The 10,217-nt window shown below is 38.8% G+C and overlaps 1 long non-coding RNA gene across 1 annotated transcript in view; it reads right to left on the bottom strand.

The window, feature by feature from the left end:
- Nucleotides 1-209: 209 nt before the first annotated feature.
- LOC106538581 (uncharacterized) overlaps nucleotides 210-10,217 on the bottom strand; it is a 259,882-nt gene continuing 249,874 nt past the window's right edge. Inside the window, exon 5 of the long non-coding RNA XR_015695798.1 lies at nucleotides 210-272. This is a non-coding gene — a long non-coding RNA (uncharacterized LOC106538581). The remainder of the gene's footprint in view (nucleotides 273-10,217) is intronic.

Genomic DNA, 10,217 nt, shown 5'->3' with positions numbered 1-10,217 from the left:
TGTGCTGGATCAATTTTTTTTCTTTGCTTAAATTTCCCATTAGCCCAGAAGCAGCCCTTTATCTTGATTCAAAACAATCCACCTTACAGGCAAAACCATGATGAGAAATTACACCGTATGACAGGACAAAGACATTCTTGAGCCCCTGTGTCATCGTAAAACACACAAGCATTCTTGTCACTTTGATGTTACACTCAGTGAAATCCCTACCTGCTCTTGACTCCTTCAAAGGCTGCCTTCTGGCAAGGACTTATCTGATAGTTTATTCGCTGCTGAAAGATAGAGGGAAAGAAAAATGAAACATTGAACTCACACAAAAGAAAGACAGTTTACCCCAGTGTAAATAATGGGAAGGGGTTTTGTTTTTTTAAATATGTGGGCAAGGCCATATCTGAGGCTAATGAGCTCAACATTTTAAAAACAAATACAATCTGGTACAAACCATAATGTACATAATGATTTTGACATGAATTATATAAATTGTGTCATCGTTTGCACAATCGGATTAGAATGCCTATGATGTCACTTTCTACCCTCTCCCCCCTCCTTTGAAATCTGTTCTAGGAAACTGGATCCCTTCACTCCATTCTCCATACATCTCTCCAGCAAAGAAGGGAGCAGCCCAGGGGTGAAATCAACTTACCTTTACCACCGGTTCACAAATGTGAGCATGTGGGTTTGTGTGCTTGCTTCGCTCACATGCGCCACCTCTGCACAGAACCTTCCACACATGCACAGAGTGTCAAAAATGGGACGTATGATATATGGGTGGGTAGGCGGAGCCTCCCGCTGCCACCGCTACCAGTTCACCTGAATCAAATAGAACTGGTTGAATTGCACCATTGGAGCAGTCTGTATTCATAGAGGACCAAATGTAGCCAGAACAATAATTCTATTCTCCGATAGTTCAGTTGAGCTGAACCTGATCAGATTGAATTTGGCAATTGTAACAAATAAAATGGGATATTCTGTTATTTTTGGAATAACTCCCTAGTTCTTTATCATCTATTCACTATCATCAATTCACTAACATGTCCATGTGGAGACAAGCTTGCCCAAACTTTTAAATATATATTACTGGACCTCTCAGATTTCCCCATGGAAACTAGAGTCTCAGTATTGCAGCTAATCTGGAGTCTTTAATATGAACATGTTTTCAGATTTAGCTGTTGATCACTTAGTTCCACAAAGAATTTGGGACACTCTTCAAGTAGCTTTAGAGCCACCAGCCCCCAAGTGCCTTGCAAATAATCACAATGATACACTTAATATATTAAATAACATCTGCCTAGATAAAAGGTGGATAAAAATGTCAAACTAAAAAATGTCAGTCTAAACATCTGACTGTGTAGCCAATAACCACAACTCTAAATCTAGAGCCTTCTCGAAAGCCAAGTGATTGAGGCATTTCCTATCTCAAGAGGCAAGGGGTCCCAAAGAGATGGGAACAGAAGGTACCCCAATGCCCTCACTTCTCATTGGTTGTGGATCAGTGGTGGGTTTCCATTTCTTTTACTACTGGTTCGCTCGAGCGTGTGCGTGACTCTTCTGCCCATATGCAGAAGCTTCTGCACATGCACAGAAGCATCCGGGTGGGTGGGTGGAGCCTTCCGCCACTACCACTACCAGTTGCTCCGAACCGGGAGCAACCCACCTCTGTGTGGATCATAACCTTTCTTTTCCTCAGGGATTACATAGCTACATTGGGGTAGAGAAGGTGATCAGGTAGGTTTTTCCAAGCTACTGCATTATGAACTGAAGTTTTTGAGTTCTTTTCAAAGGCAGCTCCGTATTGTTAGCCCTTCAAAAAAAAAAAAAAACCCAGAGAAGAAACACAATCAGGAATACTAGCTCTATTTGTATTGTAAGGTTATATTAACAGAATTTTGCAAGCCTGAAAAAGTGTTTCCTCCCTCCTTTCTTTTTACACTCTGGAAACTTGGGAGTGCCCCTTCTGAAATGCTTCCCTCTGTGGACTAGATACTTTTACAGGATGTTGTTTATAGTCTGTGGCTGATCCTCCTGCCTTCCAAGGTCATCCCCACATATCATCACAGTAGCAACTGCCTATATATGAAGTGATGAGAGCATCAGACATTCTTGCCAGAGTATCAGGAAAGCCTGCAACAGATGAACCAGCAGAGTTGAGCAAAAGTCATCTCTGTCCATTGCTGCTGCTGTAACATAAGCCACGAGGACTTCTAAATTGCCAAGCTACTTCTTTGGAAGGAGTGAAATGCAGAATCAAAGTTGGGATCAAGCTCAGGCAAGAATGATCACTGACCAACAGCAGTTCTGTTTGAACTAATCTAGACCTACAACCTTCACATATTCAACCAGGACTGTGATATCATCTCTGCCAGGCCTGGAATGGCTATGTATAACTGGGTATCATCAGCAAATGGAAAAATGCCATTCCATTTTAGTGGATTGAAAGTATTTTATTCAAAAGTGCATAGCTTTGTAAAGTCCTGTGATTTCATTTTGAAAGAACTTTCATTGTGGTAATTTTTAGCATGTATTTTAAATAACATATGAGCTTCTATCCTTATCCACTCTCTGCCAATATTTAGAATTATAGCATTCATCCTAATTCTCATTAATTCATGAAGTCTTATTATGAGGTGCTTTCTTTATGAGATACCAGAAAATTACCAGAGGTAATTCAAAACTGTTTTAAATAAAAGTTTCCTACTAACAACGAACTTTGCTTTGGGGGTGGCACAACAAGGCATCTGAAAGCTTGAATTAAAATAAATCAACGCCAAAGGTTAATAAGATATTACCAAGATAGCAATAGCAATAGCAGTTAGAGTTATATATCGCTTCATAGGGCTTTCAGCCCTCTCTAAGCGGTTTACAGAGTCAGCATATTGCCCCCACAGTCTGGGTCCTCATTTCACCCACCTCGGAAGGATGGAAGGCTGAGTCAACCTTGAGCCGGTGAGATTAGAACTGCCGAACTGCAGATAGCAGTCAGCTGAAGTGGCCTGCAGTACTGCACTCTAACCACTGCACCACCTCGGCTCTTGGTATTAGTAGGAAAGTATATTTACAGAAGTTACAAAACAAGTAGTTTCTACTGGAAATAAATTGATAGAATATAACAAACTGGGACTTTTTTGGTCACTTGTGTCAAAGTATATCAAATCTATGAAACCAATGGTTGTATTCTGTCAGCTGTTTGAGATAAGACCAGGTCAACAAACAGACACCACTAGAACTCTACTATATTGATATAGATAAAGCCATGATGGCGAACCTATGGCACACGTGCCTGAAGTGGCATGCGGAGCCACGTTGCTTGACATGTACGGTGTTGCCTATTCCTCTTCTGGGTTTCTGGCATGACAATCAGCTGGCCTTTGCGCAGTGGCAGTGCTAGAAATTGGAAGAGCTGGTCTTCTGTTTTCTGGTGTGAGCATCGGCATTGGCCAGCTGATCGTCACATGTGCATGCACACCAGTAACTGGAAGACTAGCTGATTGGTGCGCATCTGCACACTGGAAACTGGAACTTCATTTTCCGGCACGCACGTACCCCCTGGGCAATTCCTCTTCTGGATTGTGGCCCAGACGAGCGTGAGCAAAGCAAGTACATGCTCCCTTTTCGGCACTTGTACCGAAAAGGTTCGCCATCACTGGACTAGGGTAACAGATTCTTGAAAAAGATCCCTCTTCTGCTAAAGAGATGTGGTATGGCTGGGGCTATTTTGATCTTCTTTCTTACCCCTTCATGTCTTTCCAGCTCATGCTTTCCTAACAGCTGCTGTGTATCTTCTTCAAGGCTATCTCCATAATGTTCTACACATTCGTATACATCTGTCAGCCACAAATAACCAGGGGCATTTATTGAGTTCAAAGCACAGAAGAGTTTATTAGTGTTACGTATACATAAGAATATAGTCAACTAATGGTCAAAGCTTAATTGGTGCTAGATAAGGGTCAACTGAATTCACGGGAGCTGGACTTGGGTCTCTTATGGGAATGCAATGGCACTAAACCGATGACACATACAATATAACTGTGCCTTTCAGTTCAGCTTGCTTTGTTCCTATAACATCATGCTAAACCATAGAATGATTTGATTTCATTTAACATGGTGTGTGAATTCAGCTACTGTGTATGATTATGTAATAAAAATATCCAAATGGACAATATTGGGAACATTCATAAAGTAATATCAATATAAGAATCTAATAAAGTATTGATTGTAAGAAATCATATAGTAACTATGGATTGGAAAATTTCCATCAAATTTGGAGCAACAATATTTGGAATTAAGTTAAAATGGAAAAGGTAATCAGTCCATGCTCAATAATACGATATGATATTATATGATAATAATGTATGATTGTTAAATGCTTGAAAATTGACCGAGCTCTGTTATATTATGAAGTATTGTTATGTATGCCTAAAAAATATTTCTGAAAATAAATATGGTAAATGTTTTAGAAAGGACCACTTTAGGTATCAATAGATGGACTAAAATTACATTAGAGAAATGGGATTAAAATTAATGTTATTAAAATAAATATTGCTCTCCAACTTGTTTATGTTTAAGGTTTAACCCAAATATGTAATTTTCTTCAAGTAGACAAAATTATTGAGGAGATTTATCTGTGAAAACAAGCCACCAAAGATTTCAGTGCCTAACCTGAATTATCACCATATGATAAAGGTTTTAACAGATTTTCAAAAATATAATTAGATTTTCAACTTCGATCATATTTAAGTGATACAAAATATTAACACAGTATAAACTTTTGTGAACCTAACTGGATTCCCCCCACACACACATTTATTTCCACTAAAGTCTTAACAATCATATAGGTCAACATAGAAGAGAAAAGTCTTTCATTCCAGAGACCGAGAGCTGCTAGCTATGTTTGGCTCTGCTCTGTTGTAGATCAGTAATATTGACTTTGAGGATTATGAAAATTTAAGTTAATGGAAAAATTAACCTTTTCTAAATAGGTGTTAAAATGCTTTACTGGAAAGTAGGAGTGAAATCTGCAAGACTTACCTTAAAACACCCAGGGCTTTGGTGAGAAAGAAAGAAGTCCCTTTCTATCTGCTTCGTTGTTCTTGCCATCTTTTATTTTTCATTTGTTCTTAATTACATTTCTCTAGTTTTAGTTGCTGTGAACTCATAGAGTTGTTGGGAGTCTGGTAGCATACACATTTGATAATTAAATAAATAAACAGTTATTTTAAGAATTTTTCTGAACTTCAGATAGAATTTGCTTGCCTAATTCAACTATAGTGAATTCAACTACTTAACTATGGTGGTATACTTTATGTAACCATGCCTTGACTGTGGGCTGTGAAAATATTTACAGACCCCTCACATCCTGGGCATAAACTGTTTCAACTCTTACCCTCAACTGCTATAGAGCAGTGCATACCAAGACAACTAGACACAAGAACAGTTTTTCCCTGAATGCCATCACTCTGTCAAACAACTAATTCCAACAACACTGTCAAATTATTTACTAATACTGTATTACTATTCTTCTTTTCATCCTTCCTATTACCTATCTCCTCCCACTTATGACTGTATGACTGTAACTTTGTTGCTTGTACTCTTATGATTTATATTGATTGTTTCCTAGTATGATTTGATTGCTTATTTGTACCCTATCTATCATTAAGTGTTGGACCTTATGATTCTTGACAAATGTATCTTTTCTTTTATGTACACTGAGAACATATGCACCAAAGACAAATTCCTTGTGTGTCTAATCACACTTGACCAATAAAGAATTCTATTCTATTCTATTCTATTCTATTCTATTCTATTCTATTCTATTCTACTCTACTCTACTCTACTCTACTCTACTCTACTCTACTCTACTCTACTCTACTCTACTCTACTCTACTCTACTCCACTCCACTCCACTCCACTCCACTCCACTCCACTCCACTCCACTCCACTCCACTCCATTCCATTCCATTCCATTCCATTCGATACAGACCTAAGCTTTTGCTGCTTCAAAAAAATCTGCTTTGAAATCTGATCTGTTTACCTTCCTGATGGATTAATTTCTGGACCAAAATCTATCTGTTATTTGGATAAAAAAATTGAACAATATTTTAAAAATTGAAATCATTGACATAAAGGTTGAAATAATCAACATCAATTGTTTCAAATCTTTAAAAATGCTAAACCGGTCTCATTGGATTTAAGATTGACGCTGAATCATCAAAAGATTCTGTACTAAAAATTGGACACCCCAAAGAATATAGCTGAAAGGATGGATGCCAGATTTTCTCTGTTGGAAATGCAAACAATATGAAGGGTCATTGACTCATATGGTTGGTCTTCTGAGCTGTGACTTTTAAAAATAATCTCTATTTTTGTTTTTTTGTGTGTCTGGAGATTTCTGAAGAAATCTCTTATTGGTTTCAAGATGTCAATATTACGTTGAAAGTCACTCCAAACATTTGGGACTGTTTTTTTTTTTTAACTATGGCTATATCAGGCATAGGGAATAGCTAAGAAAATTATTTTAAGAAATTGAAAAAATATTACTCTGGGTATTATGAATTCAGTATATCAATGTATCAATGTTTGAAACTATCAATGTTTGAAAAAGCAATGATGCACTTTGTTTCCCTTGACAAAAAGTTCACAATATTTAAAACAATAAAGTCTAAGTGATATGCTTAGACTTATAATGTTCTTTTTGTTTCTTTCTGCTTTACTCATTATTGTTTATCATTAATTATGGTTTTTATACTTCTGTTTATAGTTCATTTTTGTAGTAAGTTCACTTCTTTTTGTATTTTAAATCTTGTTATAAAATAAATTAAAACATGGCTGGCTCAGGAATTCTGGGAGTTGAAGTTTACAAGTCATAAAAGATCCATCGTTCCCCAACCCTGATATAGAGTATAAGCCTATCAAGTGAGACAACAATAAGGCCTCTGAACTTACGTATCTGCTCTTTTTGTAAGTAGACATGGATTGGATTGCACTCTAATTGCTATCTTTTCCTTTCCTGAAATATGATTGTTACTATTTGATAAAAGAGGCTATGAATGTGAAAAAAGTATGCTTGAATTAATCCTACCTCTTCAGATCCTCCAGAAATATTGAGGCAACAACTTTGCAGCCTTTGGTCATGCTGACTTAGAAATATGAGTATCAAAAGCCCAGACTGAGTTTGGCTGAATTAAGTATTGTAGATAGAAAAACTGCATAAGGTAAAGGTAAAGGTTCTCCTGCACACACATGCTTGTTGTTTCCGGCTCTAGGGGCAGTGCTCATCTCCATTTAGAAGCCAAGGAGCCAGCGCTGTCCAAAGATGTCTCCGTGGCCATGTAGCTGGCATGACATGTGGCCAGCATGCCAAGGGCGCACAGAGCACTGTTACCTTTTCACCAAAGTGTCCCTATTTTTCTACTTGTATTTTTTACGTGCTTTCGAACTGCTAGGTTGGCAGAAGCTGGGACAAGTAATGGGAGCTCACTCCATTACAGGTGCTGTGTCTTGCAGGCACAGAAGAAGAGGGAGGAGGTGTGGGAGGAAGCCAGGGAGAATGCTGTTAAATCAACATCAGACAGCTCAGCGTTATTTCCTGGGGAGGAACAGCCCAAGCTGTGTTCGATAAGGGAGGAAGGAATAGGAGCATCGATTAACATGCCTGATGTAAAAACAACAAAGCTAATCAAAGGTGCGAGGCGGGTGGATGGGCCTATCACCACACAATGGCCAAATTGATTAACATTGTATAAAGGCAGGAATCGCTTTAATGGCTTTTACACTCTGACGATTTTAGCAGTGGCTAGCAAAAGCTCAGTGAACAATATATTTTAAAGTTCCAAAGATCATAATGTCTGCTTCTCTCTCTCTCTCTCTCTCTCTCCCTCCCTCTCTCTCTCTCTCCCTCCCTCCCTCCCTCCCTCCCTCCCTCTCTCTCTCTCTCTCACACACACACACACATACACACACACACACACAAATGAAAACACTTAGAAACAGACCTTCTCTGTAATTGTTGCTTGAATCTATAACCACTGCAGAGACTAGCTTAAAATATAATTGTTTGGTTTTATTTTAATATAACTTTTTTTTACTCCTACTTGCTTAATCTCAAATGATATCTTAAATTAGAAGCATGCAACTGACTTACTAGGTTTATAACTTAGTTCCTGCTCATCCATGATTTCCACCACCATAGGAAGGATGAATGGGCTTCACAGGATTGTGCCTGCCCTGTCAACCTGAGAAACATTAATTCTCCATTCTCAAAAATCCCATTCACTGGAAACTCTTCAGGTTCAGAACCAGTGAGTTTAAAAAATTGTAAGCATTTTGAGTATTTATTACAACTTTTCAGTATAATAGTCATGATTCTCCTTGTTGGCACTTTAAAAATAAATACCAGGTAGACCAAACAGGAAACACACACAAATAAGTTATGCCTACTTTTTTGAAAAGCTACATCAAATCCAAGAATTTAGGGAGTCTTCCTTCTGATCTTCTTACTCCACCTTCTATCTAGCCACAGCCTATGCTGTCTCTTATCTGACTGTTCCCTAGGAACACCTCTTCTTCACCCCATATCCCAAGTACTTTCCCACATTACACAAGCCTACTAGATCTCCTACTTATTTGGACTATAACTATTTAAACTGGACTATAAAATGTTAGTCCAGACTTAGTTTACTTGGTGCATGGAAGATTTTGATGCTCTTTTTAATTTGGTACACAATACCTCCCTGGCTTTTCAGACAGTATAGTTGCCCACTCTGCAATTCAGATTAAAGGTAAAGGTTCCCCGTGCACATATGTGCTAGTCATTCCCAACTCTAGGGTCTGTGTGTGCTCATCTCCGTTTCAAAGCTGAAGAGCCAGCGCTGTCTGAAGATGTCTTCGTGGTCATGTGGCCGGCATGACTAAACGCTGGAGGTGCACAGAACCTTCCCACCAAAGAGGTCTCTATTTCTCTACTTGCATTTTTACATGCTTTCGAACTGCTAGGTTGGCAGAAGCTGGGACAAGTAATGGGAGCTCATTCCGTTATGCGGTGCTAGGGATTCGAACTGCTGACCTTTCTGATCGACAAACTCAGCGTGTTAGTCACTGAGCCACCACGTCCCTTGCAATTCAGATTAGGCTAAGGATAATGATTCAGACAAGGGCATTATAGAGTTTTCCAAGTAAATGAATAGTGCTAGTCTAGACTTCCTTGGAGATGCCCCCAGATCGGGACCACATTAGAATCCAGGTTAGTTTTGATCTCCATTCTGGCTTTGGTTACTTTAGAATCATGTGCAAAATAGCATAAAATAGGGGGGGAAAAGAAGAAGTATAGACTGCAGTGTGGTAAAAGGAATATAAAAATAAATTCATCTATTGATGCTCCTGAATATGGAGCACTGAAAACAATTTCCAAAGCCAAGTAGTGAACACAGTGGACCTCTTTGCCTAAGCTATATTCTGCAACTCTTTCCATATACCAAGTTATTTTGCCTTCTACAACGAAGAAACCAATATTTCCACTCACTGCTTATCCCTTTCCTTAACACCATGCTCTCTAGCAGCATGCTGAACTTGAGTCTCAAATATTGTAGGCTTCGCACCAACACTTTAGCCCAGCATATCCCAGAATGCCTGCTGCTGAGCTTCCTGCTGAATTGCTGACTAATGCTTGCCCACCTCTCTTCTACTGATCAAGAGGCAGGAAGATGAACAATCATAGTTAGAAAGCCAATCAGACTAAGGAGAGTCAGCAGGAAGAAGGAGAGTGGTAGACCTACTCAAGAGCTTACTAGGCATATTTTTTCCAAGACGTCTCCTCCACCCACTTTCAAATTTGACTCTAACTTAATATATATATGGGGTGGGGACCCATTTCCTTTATGGAAGATTGATATGTAGGAATGAACCTCTCCAATGAAATTTAAATTTCAGTTAGTCTAAGTTAATCCTAGAGGAATTACTTAGAAACCAACCCAAAGGTGGTTTTTAAGAGGCAACCAGAAAGTCTAGTTGCCTCTTGAAAAAGCACCTTTGGGACAACCATGACCTGGATGACTGAGAATCTCCATAGACATTCTGAAACCAACCTATCATGTGGGGATTGGGAGAAACTAGGTGCTGCTATGGGTGTCAACCAACATTGTTCTAACCATCAAGTTCTTCTGAATGTTAGAGTCCAAACTTCAGGATGATACTGAATTACTCACAGTATTTTATTCCGTGGTGAT

Source organism: Thamnophis sirtalis, unplaced genomic scaffold (genome assembly GCF_051295495.1).
Source record: "Thamnophis sirtalis isolate CommonGarterSnake01/CBP01778 unplaced genomic scaffold, rThaSir2_p1.2 scaffold_3, whole genome shotgun sequence".
NCBI classification, from domain to species: Eukaryota; Metazoa; Chordata; class Lepidosauria; order Squamata; family Natricidae; genus Thamnophis; species Thamnophis sirtalis.
This window is presented reverse-complemented; position numbering and strand designations above follow the sequence as displayed.